Source organism: Cupressus sempervirens, chromosome 10 (genome assembly GCF_028749045.1).
Source record: "Cupressus sempervirens isolate cs-2001-9-10 chromosome 10, ASM2874904v1, whole genome shotgun sequence".
Lineage (NCBI taxonomy): Eukaryota > Viridiplantae > Streptophyta > Pinopsida > Cupressales > Cupressaceae > Cupressus > Cupressus sempervirens.
Genome location: NC_143127.1, coordinates 577,955,852 through 577,970,596, shown reverse-complemented (window position 1 = coordinate 577,970,596; position 14,745 = coordinate 577,955,852). Strand labels below are relative to the sequence as shown.

General features: G+C 35.7%; 1 protein-coding gene across 2 annotated transcripts in view; it reads right to left on the bottom strand.

Moving 5' to 3' along the window:
* The window catches only part of LOC149535192 (Trimeric LpxA-like enzyme), a 288,509-nt gene that overhangs the window by 69,900 nt on the left and 203,864 nt on the right, over positions 1 to 14,745 (bottom strand). The gene's annotated exons all lie outside the window — the stretch shown is intronic.

Below are 14,745 nucleotides of genomic sequence, written 5' to 3'. Positions count from 1 at the left end.
AAAGTTCAAAATTTCAGGAATTTATTTCTTTGAAACATATGTTTCAACTTGAATCAGATTAAAACCATACCAAACTAATCTACTTTACCATACATGAAACAAGAATACACCAAGAAGTACATAATACATTACTGACCTCTTAAGGTTGAAACTTGAAAGTTGATACAGAATAAGAGTCGATTTGATATTTGTGAGAGTTTCTATCTTGTAAAATAAAACACAAATTAGATTTCCAGGGATACCACTAGACAAAAAATTACAACATAAAAGGCCCACAAAAGATTTGAAAGATATCTCCAATTTTCATCCCTCCATTCCTCAATAAAGACACTCGTAGTTCTTAAAATATATCACGCAAAAGACGTTTGGCCATTGTACAGTAGAAGAGGTAGCAAGACATCCACTCTGTTTACCTTCTAGCTATACGGGATCACTAGTAATCTTCCTACAATGCTACATGCTTCCCCTCATAGTTAATGATTTATGCATGCTCAATTATTAAATAAAGTTCTCAACCTGGTTGAATTTAAAGAGAATATAATTATTTGAATGACTATTATCCAGTGCATCATTAAATGTTAAAACCAATATAACAATTCAATACAGAAAGATTCCCCATGCCCTTGTGAGTTTGACTATTGATGTTCTCTATTTTGACAAAATCTCCACAAAAAAACAGGATGCTTAGTGTTGATCATCCACACGCAAAAGTCAAACAGATTTACACAAAGAATTGTCAAACCCCAGCTAGGCCTTGCTTTAAAATCATTTTTTATCACAAAGTCCTCAAGTCAAAGTGGCTTGAAAAGCATGTTGAAAGATAATCAATATATTGCACTCATCACCATAAGTTCTCACAATTCAACAACTTTCACAACAAGTGCATACTGTCCTCATTTTCCACAATATTGTTATGTGATCTTTTGGCCAAATTTCAACTTTTCCTATAACCTCAAAGTAGGTTGTGGATAACTTCAAAACTTCTTAGAGTGCTCTAGACCAGTCTTTTCTGGTTATACTTCTTGGGTTTGAACTCAACTGGTGCAATGGAGAACTATGGTACTTTTACAAGTGTTTTTGGACTCCTAGTGTGTTCTCCAAACTTCTTGAAAAGCACATCTATTTCTATTAAGTTCCCAAGTTGTAATTGTCATCATCTCTCAACTTCAATTACTTTATGGAGCTATCAATTTTGGTTTCTAGTGCCTTGGCGGTGCTATTCACAACTAGGGTGGAGTACATAAATTATGCACTCAAGTTTCTCATGTTTCATGTTCAATTATTCACTTACACATTTATACTTATAAAGTCTGTTTATGTCCCTCATCAAAACTAGATGCCTAGGAAATTGCGAGGGGTATTTGCACAAAGTTAATTTTAGTTTGTCAAAAAGGAAACTTCAAGGAAAAATAAATTATATAAAATTTAAAATTTGCTCATTTTCTCTCCAAAAGCTATAAAAGGAGGTTTAACCTCTCATTTTCCATATGCTAAAGATTACATAGTTGAAAAAATCGCCAAAAGAAAAAACTCATCAAGGGCAAAAAGAACAATGGGCAAACACTTGGAGAAAACATGACAAAAATTTGGAAAAAAAATCAACTTGAAAATTTGCTTAAATTTATTTAGAAATGCTTTTTTTTTTTTTAAACTTCAATGAGGAGATGCACCCAATGAGTCAATAAATGAGTAGATATAAGAAACAAGCTAGGTCTAGATATATTTACTTGGTTTGACTGCAAATTGAATACAAAATAACATTCTCACATGAAATGTTGATGGCTGGTAGCTTGATAATCTGATGTAAAATTAAAATAGCAAATTGCCTTTGTAAAACTACAAGTAATAAATACAACGTCAAAATGTCAAGTCCCCATTTTAAGAAGAATCTTAATAATAATCAAACTATAGAATATTGATAAATAAATCATATGATAATAAAATCATATACTAAAATTAATCTTTGAACATTAAAAAAAAAGATATCATAATAAAATAGTATTATATAATATAATAAAAATACTATTAACATATAATGTAATCTATTACCAATAAATAATTAATAAAATTACAATGAATGAATAAATAAATAAAATTAACTACAAGAAACAATATTGTAAAAAGTGTGTTACCTTTCTAAATAGGATTTAATAATAAATGATAATAAATGTCAAATAAATAACATGATATTAATTAATTCAATCTAATGAAACATCAAGAGATGTTTAAAAAAGAATTGTGACTTTTTCAAAATAAGATATAAAAGGGAGGAGAGTTTAGTTGAAATAGGGGAAAAGAGGAAGAGGAGGAGAGGGTAGGAGTTAAAGGAGGATTGATGGAAGAGGAAAGGAATGAGAAGAAAATAAAGGACTTTTCAGAAGGTTGCAACATTGAAAGGATGTGTCTTCGAAAGGATTGTAATTATGAATGCTTGTGACCCTTCAGAAAAGTTGTAATTATGAAGTTTTCTAACCTTTCAAGAAGATTATGATTATGAAGGGTTGTGAATTTTTAGGACATAGATAAAAAATAAAACAAGATTTATAAATCCCCAATGAATAAGAAAAACGGAGAATCATATCAAAAGGAGAGAATAGAATAAGATATCAAAAGTGAGATAATTGCATACCTCTTGGCATATATTTAACGTGAGAAGCAAGGTAGTTCTAAAAGATGATAAAGGCATCATAAAGGTATGTATAAACATTATTGTAGATATCCAAATTTTTCTTTGCATTATTATATGATATGTCAATAAATAAATGTTTGGCCATATAAATATGCATGTATGTGGAAATTTACAAGAATGATATTTGAAGTCTTGATGTTCCTAATATTGGACATTTACATTAATCCAGAAGAATAATATTTAAAGATTTGATAATATGTTCATTAAATATGAAGAGAGTATTGATATGTTTTAAGAGTCCATTATAATCTCCTTATGGGGGAAGTAATTGATCAGGCTCCCAAAGTGTCAGTGTAGAGATTGTGAGCATCTTTATATGAATGGCTAAGTGCCAACATAGGGATTATGATCGCCTCTATATGAATGGCTAAACCAGGATTGATGAAATCACATAGTGCCAGTGCAAGAGGTTAGTATAACCTCCATGTAAATGGCTAGATGAGATTAATCTCTATAATGTTGGTCTGAAAGATTGATGATCTCCACTTGATTGGCATGCCAAAGGAACCTCTATAATATTAGTATGACAGATTAATAATCTCCATTTGGCCGACATACCTAAGATTGAGGAATCTTTATAATGTCGGTATATGAGATTGATGATCTCCATCTCACTGACATGCCTGAGATAGAGGAATCTTTATAATGTTAGTATGTGAGACTGATGATCTTCATTTGAACGACAAGCCTCAAATTAAAAAAAACATTGTTAGTATGAGAGAGTGATCTCCATCTAACCAACATGACCGATATTAATATAATCTCTGTGCGCCAAGATATTTTGATTAGTCAACATATGCATATTTGATAAAGCGTTCGATAGTGAATATCCCTTCCAAGAAGAAACCTTAGGGGGTGCGCTCCAAAGAAGACGGTGGAATAACAAAGGGTTAGGAAACCTAATTTCGAGATGTCCTTAAGAATTGGGGTTAGAATTCAGGTAGTATATTATAGTAAGACCTATTATTGTTTAATTTTGAAATTTCTTTTACAGAATCTACTCATCCAAAGCTAATACTAGCAACAGGGAGATTACACAAAACATTTCACATCTCCAACTTCCTAGCTCTAGTAAAAATTATGTTAGAGATAGAACTAGATAGTCTAGTCGTAGAAGTTCATTGTAGTTGCGCCCCCACGCTTGGCATGGCAAGTTGTGGCTTGAACTCCACCCTCAATAGAGAAACTACCGACATTGGAAATGACGACTCATCATCCTTAACCTCCTCATCCTCCTTGATGTCATCCAATGTAAATCCAAACCCCACCCCTCATCCTCTATAGCTTCCCTAGCCAAATCATATATCATGCTAGACAAAAACTCGAAGTTACTACTATGTTGTGCAATCACATTAAGGACCTTTATCATCCAAATCAATTTGACCACCTAATATTTCATTTACCTTCTGTGCAGTCAAAGATTGTATTGCACAGATACATTATCATTAAAGCATTTCTGAGCTAACTTATTCCTATTCTTAGTGTGGATAGCCTCTGACAACAGCACTTAAAACTGGATGAACTAAAAATCTTCATTCCTTAGTGCAAAAGCGTTGCAAATGACAACCTTGTCTAGGGTTGGCAAGGTGTTTTCCAAGGAATTATATTCTTTTTGCTACCGAAAAATCGGCGAGTTTCTGTGGTGAGTTAATGGTTGCAATATCCTAAATGGACATGAACACAGTGAAACAATGTTTTACGTGGAAACCCAATGTGGGAGAAAACTACGACAAATAAATGCTTTCTTATATAAATTGTTCTTTTACAATTTTTTGTAGGCTACAACCTACTAGAGGCTCCAACCCCTATGTTTATGGGCATTGACTCGCTGGAAGCTCCAACTCCCACACTTCGCAAGCTCCGACCTACTGGAAGCACAAACCCCTACTATTGTCTTCGTGAGCACCAACCCACTATGCACAAACTATTCTTCCACCTTATCAATATTGCTATTTTCAGCTGATGATGGACTAAAACACTCTTTTATTTGTTTCTTTAAAGTTTCTCCCTTCTAATTTGCATCTACATACTCTTCATTACCAGCATATATCTTTCATCTATTCAAATACTTTTCACACTTCCCAATTATATATATATCTGATTTTATTCATTCCTTTTGCTCTTCGTTGTTTTCATTCACCGCATTCACTTAGTTCTAAATATTGTTTTACATTTTATATCTTAAAAATATAACAAGATGTATCATTTCAATTATGGAAGGACATGTCATTAGAATCAAGAGACACATCTCTTATAGGTGTTGCACCATTTAATTTTTCAAACTTAAACAATAATTAATCATATCTCGTTTTATCAGTTTATAATGATCATTATTTTTATTATGATAATGTAATGTCCCCTTTTTCTGAGACATTATAATTTTGTGTTGTTGGCTCACTTTGCCTAGGTTTCGGGAGCGAAAAAGTTCTTTACGGGGTTTAGTTCAAGATTTGGCCTAAACATTTCCAGATTCAGACCCATCAAAGCAGTTTGGGCAGGTTGTCTAGATGCTTACTATTTTTGGTAAGTAAACAGAGCTCAAAATTCTTGATATCTTAGTGTTGATTTGGAAGCATCTAGCCGAGAGCTTTCCAATGAGCTATTGCACGTGCTTATCCGAGTTCATTTGGTCAGTTATTTTGATGACTGATGATTATATGGTTTACTGACTAAGTGACTTTTAAAGTTCATTTAACTTGTCACTTTATTTAAAAGGATACTATGTTCACTTAAGTGACTAAAGGACCAAAAAGGTGCTTTATCGCACATTGCCAAAAAGAGCGTGCATCACATTGGGAAAAGCAATAAAGGTACAATGAGCTCAGCATGGGGAGTTATGAGAAGGATAATATTTATAAACAAATATTAATCTAGGAGTAGGAAATAGTGACTGGTTATCTCTTCGAGGACGCAAACCCTTGAAGAAGCTTTTGGTGTTTGGACACAAACCTAGCCTTCTTACAGGTTTAATCTGTATTTGCCAATCTGACTGTTATTTTTGTTTATAAGATTGGATTTTTTTGGATTGTTGCGTGTTATTGTATTGCTGTTGTATGATACAATAACATTATTTGGCGGCTATTTGTGTTAACTGCTTGTTTATATATGTACTTCTGAATATTGGAGGAATCAAACAAACTTAGATTCTGAGTTTTCTTGTATGCAAATCTGCTGGTTACAAATTGATTAAAGTTCTGAAATTTATATCAAACATTGGTTTTCTGTTCAGTTTTAAATCTGCACGTTTATATCAAGGTCTTTTTCAGTAAATATCCGAAAAGGGATATTACAGATTATCGGGCTCTTTGTCTATATTTTTAGAAATATTATCTGCATCATTCCAAATACTATAAAATCATTTTATTTTTCCTGTTCGCTCAACTCTTTTGTCTTCCAAACTATGTAGTGATTATTCACCGTCGGATGCATCTATTGTTTTTATGAATGCTGAAACCATCTGTTTCTCATCACGCTGGAACCATCTTAGTTTTCTTGCTGCCGCAAAGATACTGTATCCAGTATGACTGCATAAAACTTTGTCATATTGCTGCCTTGCTACTATCAATCTTTAATATCACTGCTCACAATAGCATATAGGCAATTCTTCCAAAAACAACAGCACTTGGGAAATGCAAACTGTGTTTTTCTTTTTGTTATCGCTCTGTAGTTGTACATCATGTGCTGTATATCCTTGTTATATTCATCGTAACTTCCAACACCATCATATGTATATGACCATAGTCTTTGTGTTCAGGCTGACATGTATTATGTGTTCCATAAAATGGAAATAATATTGAATGCCCTCTGTCTCAACACTAAAATTGTGCTTTCTTGATAACTTGTTATTCACTAACTAGGTATCTCAAATCTTCCGGCACCTGTAATACAAAATATCACTGATTCTTGATGTGATTTTGACTTTCCAACTTGCTGCATACCACAATCGCTGCTTGTTCTTTTCCATCAACTTGACACATTAAGTGATTGTTTACACATTTACGATTATGCTGGGTACTGTTGTATAATTTATGTGTAAACATCATTGCGTAAATCTTATGTGTTGTTTTCCAAATTAATCGTTTGTAATGTCCCCTTCTCTGTGCTAGCCTTAATGGCGCCTAGTTGGTCTATCTTCCCATCTGGATAGGCTAACGGCATATGATTTAGGATGCCAGCCAGTCACAGGATTTTAGGTTTCAGTTGAGGAGATTTTAATTGAAAATCCTAAGGTTTAAGTCACTTTATTTTATTGAGTTGAAATATGAAGGACTTTATTATTTAAAGTCACTTTATGACAAAATGACTTAAGTGACTAAAAGACGAAAGAGTCTTTTATCCCACATTGCTAAGATGTTTGTATCTTTCCACACTTCGAGGTACTGAACGGCAGTCGGTTCTCATTCCTATTAACTCCCTCATGTGAGTGTTATCACTCAAAGTAGCAGGTCGGGAGTAACACCATGTATAACCAATAGAGATGGGTCTGCCAGGACAGTTATAGGCTTGGAGGAAATATGGGGTAGCAGTTGGGCAGTGTGAAATGCCATTATCTTTCTGATTGGTCATATATCAGAACTCTAACTGCAGTGAATCCAGAAGGAGGCACGGGAAAAAGGTACAGTCGGTTTAGTGTGTTACGGACTGCAGACAGTATTTGATATCAGATACAAGGACGCGGATGCTGGGAGGACATTCTGAACTACATCGAACTTCCACTTGGTACTCCTTCCAAGGACGGAACTGTATGCTAATTACTGTTCACACTCAAATCATTGTATTTTCTTTCTAATTGATGTTGGGAAAAACTGTCATCAGTACATTGTGCCAGAGCTGTGCGATGTTAGTAAGAATATAATCCATTTTGCAATATTATTGTTATTGAACCACCATTTCAGAAATTGATTGAAAGAACAAGAGTTTTCATAGTTTAATAAAACTATTGCATACCATCTCTGTTAGAAATCAGTACAGTAGCATGTCAGTAATAATTTTACTTAAGGACTTGATTTCATAACAACTGTTTGACGAAATTCTCGTTGTCAAAGTTCAACATTTCTGAGCCAATCCAGTAGAGAACATTACATCGTTGTTTCCTCTGTCTTCATGCTTTCTACACACCAGAATATATTCAATTTTATCAGGCATCTTCTCATTCATTGCCATCACTTGCTATTGCTGTGTGAAACAATTAGTAGTAATACTCTTCCTCTGTATCATGTTATCGTGGCGCATATATTTGATTCTGATGTCTATTTTGCATTCGTAATTGTACTCTATTCTTCCAAAATCACATCTTTGTTTGTTGAGTTCTTCAAGGCACACGAAGGACTGTCCAGATGTTATGTCGCTACCCATAGATTATTATAGAATAATGAATGATGTACTTATTACAATGAGTCTTACTAACACTTGCATACTATTATGTCTTTGTATTAACATTTCATCCATTGATTGGCATGTGTTTGTACTTGTCTTATACTTAGAAATAAATGTTGTCAATAATAAACTGATTATACTGATCTTCTATAATGAGCAACCAATTACAACTTCTATGGCATTGACATTTAGACTTCTTGACATCAATGTAAACCTTGTCTTTACTTTTGAGGTCAATGACAATACTGCTTTCTTTCCATTGACATCAATGTTAATACTTTCAGCAATCTTCTTGACCGTCTTTGACATCAATGTCAATTCTTTTAGCAATCTTCTTTACCATCTTTGACATTAATGACAATACTTTCATCAATCTCCCCCTTTAGCATGGATCACAATATCTTCATCTCTTCCGACTATCCTCCTTTTTATATCTCTCCCCCTTTGACATCAATGGCAAAGGGATTGCTATCAAGACTTCTATCTGCAAACTAGTCTTCAAAAGCTCCCCCACTGAAATTTCTCTCATACTTCCCCTAAGAAGATTTCTTCAAGGCTCCTAGATGCTCTAGTGCTGCAATTAATCCATCGTTGCAATGTCACCTTTATGGGACATTAAGAATTCTAAAGTCAAATTCATAAAACATTGATTTTGACTAAGGGAAACTTAATGCAAATTTATAAAATGGGTCAAATCAATATAAATAAGTGGATTAAAGGTGACAAAATAAGGAAAAGACGAAGGACAGGAGAAGGGAACTAAAGGGCCACCGTTTTGAGCATAAAAGGGGGAAGCTTCATTCATTTGAGCTATGCTTGGGTTTTGGAGTTGTTTCAGATTTCTCTATTAGAAAGGGAAAGCTTGGCTTTCAGTTTTAGAACCCAAGGATGGAAATCTTCAGGGTCTTCTCACTCAATCAAACGTCAACCCGGTTTAGCATTGGTGGTGAATTCACATCAGAATTCACATTGGACTTACAGGTTCTTTTCTATGTATTTTCAATCTAACTGTTAATGCTATTTGTAAGATTGGATTTCTTTGCATGTTATTGTATCGCTGTTTTATAATGCAATAACGGATTTTGTGGCAATTTAAATGAGTATTTTATTTGCTGGTTTTAAATTATATGAAACATCTGTTGTATTCAAAATCTGTTTATGAGATAAAATAAGGGAAAATATCCATTATGGATATTATAGTGGTATCAGAGCAAGAACCTTGCCATTCTATAGGTATAGTAAGAATTTTCTTAGAGAAAATTCTGCAGGATTATCAGAAATTGTTTGTCAGAGATGTCGGTTTGTGATAATTCATTAGTTTCAGAAAATTAATATTTCTTGTTCGTCTTTAAGAGAAAGGTGAATGTATTCAAAATAAATGTCATCTTCAAAGAAGCAGTATTTTGGTCAATATATATTATGATCAGATATTATCTCAAGGTCCTGGCCAAAATATTTTAAAATAGTTTTGAGATTTTGCCTGCGGGCCCATTAGAATTTATTCTGGAGTTGTACCCATAAAATAATATGTGAGAAATATATTAGCAGTAATCTATTTCTTAATTTGGAGGGTTTGTTCAATATTTAAGTGCCAGAAATATTCAAGTCAAGGAATAACATTTAAGCTTGTAAGTTGTCAGTCAGTGCAAGTTTATAGTGTATCATCTGTGATCTTCAGCGCCAAACGAAGATATATATGTGAAATGCGCTATAAGCAAGTATTTTATGCCAGATTTTAGGTGCAAGAAGAAAATGTCTCAAAAATAATGCAAAGGCTTGAGACAGAAATAATAATAATGCATAAACAAAGGGAGTTACATTGGGTAGGAAAATATCAAGAGATGGGTGTTGATTAAAAAGTCAGGCAAAGAATGGGAAAAAAATAAGGATAATTGTTGACAAAGTTTACAGGAAATACATCTTCTATAAGCAACATAATTTTTTTGAGGAACACTATATAATTGATACCTTTTCAGAGCATCAATCAAAGAAAGGCAAAACATTTGAGAAGTGTTTGGTGCGATTTTTGTTGGGCTTGGTTAAACACAAAAATCTTTGACGAAACAAAGTATCGACAAGAATCTCCATTTGTAACGCCAACCAACATACAACGAATTACAACAAATATCCACTTCGCATATGAGCAGCTTTAATCAAAAGTGTATTTTGTTCGTTGGTTGCCAACAGATGTTGGTGAAGACAATCTTCATCTAAGATTGTTGTATGGTGTTGGAACACAGAAAGAAAAGACGACAAAAGTAATGTATTTTGTCATTTCATATGAACCTTGGCAATACATTTCTGAGTCTTTGGTATTAATGAGAGTTGTTAGGTAAATTCTAAGTTAAGCAGTGAATGGGAGACTGATATCTCAGACAATAAGCAGGAACAAGGAGCCGAAATTGGTAGCACCACTTACAACACTACATAATAACGTTCTTACGAAACTATTGAATGTTGCCAAAAGTGGGGAGATATGTCGCTTGATAGAAACCATTGCAAGTGTCAATAATATTGTACGGTGATTTATTGATAGCCACATGATTATTCTCCAAAGCATAACCAATTCAAGATTGCCGCCTGTGGTTCTAAAAATGTTGATTTCCGTTGGGATAGGAATAAAACATCTGCCATGACTACTTTTCTATGTATAATGATTCTTGAGACAAAAATATATTGGTCGCAACTTCTTGGAGATTGCATTGCCAGAAATATTATGTTCATGTTCCTATTTGAAAGCCACACAGAACAAAAGGAGAAATATTAAGCGGAGACTATACTTCAACAATAATTTTTGAACAGAGTCTTTTCATTACCAAAAATTTGTTGCACTGGAATACATTGTGAGCATTGTCAGGAAACTGTTTGCCTTCTTTCCGGTGAACTTGGAGTTTGTGGTATTTGCTTGTGTTTTCTAAATTCAGAACTTTCTTGTGGAGAAACTATTGCAGTCTAGTGGCAACTTCCAATGTATACGAGCACAACACTAATTGCAATTGTTGGAGGAATTGACACATACTTGGATAGTGGTATGCATCCAAAGATATATAGCAGCAAATAGCAAACTAAAAGGCAATTGGATTGAATTATCCTTCGAAAAGGTTGGTTTTGGAATACTTTCTACTTGCTGTCGGAAGTTGTGATTGTATAAAGTCAGATGTCTGAAGCAGTGTTTTGGGTTAGGGGAGGACACTGTAATTGTTTGAAACTGAATCTTATCATTTTCTGAGGAGTAAAGTCCTCATACTGTCAGTTTTCTAAGCATAGAAAAAAAGCAACTCAATAGTTACCATGAATAGTTGTTATTCATCAATTACTTTCCTGTCTACTTGGATGCTCTAACTCGGTTTATGGAACAAATTCGGGAAGTGGGTAACTTGTCACAGAGGTAATGCGAGTTGGTCACCATAGTGGGATCATCTCATGTGGTAATCTGAACCTTTCAAACTCATACTTATCTTTGTATGGTGTCGAGTGACTACCAAAGCATTGTTTGTTAATGATTCTAAAACTAAGTGTCATTAAATATTTTCATCAGAAACACCAATAGGTGAGAGATTAACCACAGATCCTATAGCGTTCATGGTAGTGATATTGCATCTAAAAACATCAATCCGAAAGTAGTTGCAACAAGATCTCAATGGAATTAAGGGTGATCTCTCATGGCACCAGACAAAAGACAATGGAAAATCTGAAAAGATGTCTTTTTTCAAGGGAATTTAACAACACATTTAATTATGAATAGCTCAGGGACTTACAAAAAGAAGTGGAAATTGGCAATTGGTTGTATATGATTGGCTAACAATTGAAGTCTATAAAAATTCAAGACCCTTCTCCTGTTACCAGTGACTCTCTACGCGAGTTTTCCTTCCGTGACCATTGTGCCCATGGTCGTCGCTAACTTTCCGTCTCTATTGGTGTTCGACTCTATTTCAGTGGGTGTTACTTGGCTTCCTAGTTGTGGTCATATGCCCTTTTCTTCTGTGCTTCTGCTTCCTTCTTGTCGCGTCCGTGTGCCCTTTTCTCTCATTTCATTCTGTGGCTCGGGTTTTGTTCTTGGTGTTTCGCGTGGCTCTATCTCCTTGTCTGTGGGTATCGGTTCCTGTGGCTCTCCGTTCCAACAGGTTTTGCGTGGACTTTCTCTGCCTCACATGAATGTGTTTGCGGTTTCTGTTTGTTTGGCGTGGGTTTCTTCTATGGGTGACCTCCATCTGTCAATTCTACGTGGACTCTTTCCTTGCGAGACTTGTTTTCTAGTTGTCAGGGTTTCTTCTGCTTCAGCCGGAAACTATTCATTGTTTATTGCTTATTTACGATGTCTGACAGCGTTGATTCTGGTTCATCTCAAGGGCAACAACAACTTCTTACCTATCAGCGGCTATGCGATAGGATTGTGAAGTTGGAAATGGATAACAATTTGTTGAATGAGCAAGTTACCTCTTTAATGGAAACTATTTCTGAAATCAAAGCTACCATAGCTGCTAACTCGTCTTAGATCCATTGTTTCTCTAATACTTTCACCTCTGAGACTACGGGATTACAAACACATATTCAGTCCATTATTGAGTAACTCGATGGGATCGATGTCATCAAAGAGCAACAATCAGAAATCGTAGCGAAGCATTCCTCTCTGATTTCTAAAACTAAGCAGAAAGTAAAATCATGGGCCTCTCTCTATAACAACACACTTGTGACTATGCCTTTTGCTAGTTTGGATAAGATGGTTTAGGGGAAGCTTGAGGATGAACGGGTGAGGCGAGCTCATGAGCTCAATCTGCGGGTCCGCGATCTTCCTCCCACTTTTGACCCTCTTTGTTGGACCCTCTTTTCTTTGTGATCAGCCTGGTATCTCCAACATCATACCAGATAAATGTTGGTTTGGCCATAGTGATATCTTGTTCATTCGATTTCTCACACTTTCAGATAGGCTCCGTGCTCTCAGAGCTAAGTAGAAGTTGATCTCTCTCCCATCTAAGATTTTCCTAGATGAAGATCTAACAAGAACTCAGGTTGTAGAGTTGAAACATGCTCATGGCATTGTGGCAGAGGCTAGACGGGCTGGTAAATGGGTAGTTATTAGGAATCTTAAAGCAGTTATTAAGGATTCTCCCCCTAGTGGTTGAGAAGCGAAACAAGCCTCCAAGACCAAATGACAATCTCGCTAGCAGTTTGACAAGAGAGAGTCCTCCACTTTCTCTCTCCTTGTTAACTGTTGGAACAATAATGGTTCTTTATGGTCATCACCTAGTCTTTTACATGATGCAGTGGGGCCCGTTGATATTCTTGTCGTCACTGAGACCCATGAGAGCCTTGTGCGTCCTCTTCTGGGGTTTACTAGCTATCAGTGGTTATCTGATTGTAGAGAAGAGGTTCGTACTTCTGGTGGGGTCTGTGGTTCTGGAGGTGTTGCCTATTTGATTAGAGTTTCTATCTTCAGTTGTACTTCTCTTGTTCGTTCCGAATGTTTTTCAAGTTCATGTGGGTCCATATTGATCATAAGCATCATTGACAGAGAGATTTATTTATTGTTGCTTGATATTTTCCGTCAACTTCCTCCCACTATGCTATTCATGGTACCGAAGACGGAGATCATATGTTGACTTTTGCGAAAGTGTCTCTCAGCTTACTACTTTGGGTAACATCATCATTCTCGGTGATTTCAATGTGAGGACCAGGGAACTTCAGACTCCGTTTTTTAACCGATGCTCTAATTCCATCTGCTCCACCGAGATTGATCTATCTACTTTGGGACTTTAGTGTATCCTTGAGGATGTTCTTGGACCAATTTCCTACTATGGTCGTCATCTTTTACAGCTATGTGAGTCTTCTGGTCTTGTGATCTTCAATGGTATATCTTACTTTCGTGGTTCAGAGCTCTTTACTTGCTAGCCTAATTGCGGTGGTGCTAGTGTGGTTGATTATGCCCTTGGCTCTCCCTCCATCCCCTTCATCCATAGCTTCACCAGATTACGCCTTCCTCCGGCAGATCATTCTCTCCTTAGTATCCATTTTTGTCTTTCTCTGCATTCATTGCCTCCTCTTCAGTCACCTCCTCTTGTCCCTTTCGTTGCTCGTTCCCCTACTCACTTTTGTTTCCTCGATGGTGACAGTAAGCTCTTTTGCTTACATCTTTTGAGACTCCTTAGTCCTGTGAGTTTTCATGATTCTTGTGAGGCCTCCTCTATGTTTGACTCGCTTGTGACAGCTATTTGGAAGTCCACCCTCCTTTCCATACCTCACCGCCCTTAACTTTCCCTCTGTAGCAAACGAGATAATACATGTCCTATGAACCAGTGGTTTGATCTTGATTGCAAAGCTCTTCATCTCTCTATTTGTTTTGCTTTCGAGGCTCACTCCCCTGATTATGCTCATCTTTGGTTGGCTTACCTTCATCTTCTTTGCCGCAAGAAACAATCTTTTACTACTTCCCAGTGTAAATCTCTTTGCTCCACGCTGATACATAATCCCCAGTGTTTTTGGCGAACTCTTTTCCCCACTATTTCCCTCCATCTTCCATTCTTGACTTTCGTTCCCTTACCAATCACACCATGGCTCTTTATGATATTCCAAGGCAGCCTTCTATTCATCCCACCCTGCCTCCTTTCTGTCACCTATTCACCTCCTCCCACATTTTTGAGGCCATCAAATTCATGAGATGTAGTAGAGCGGCTGACTATGAG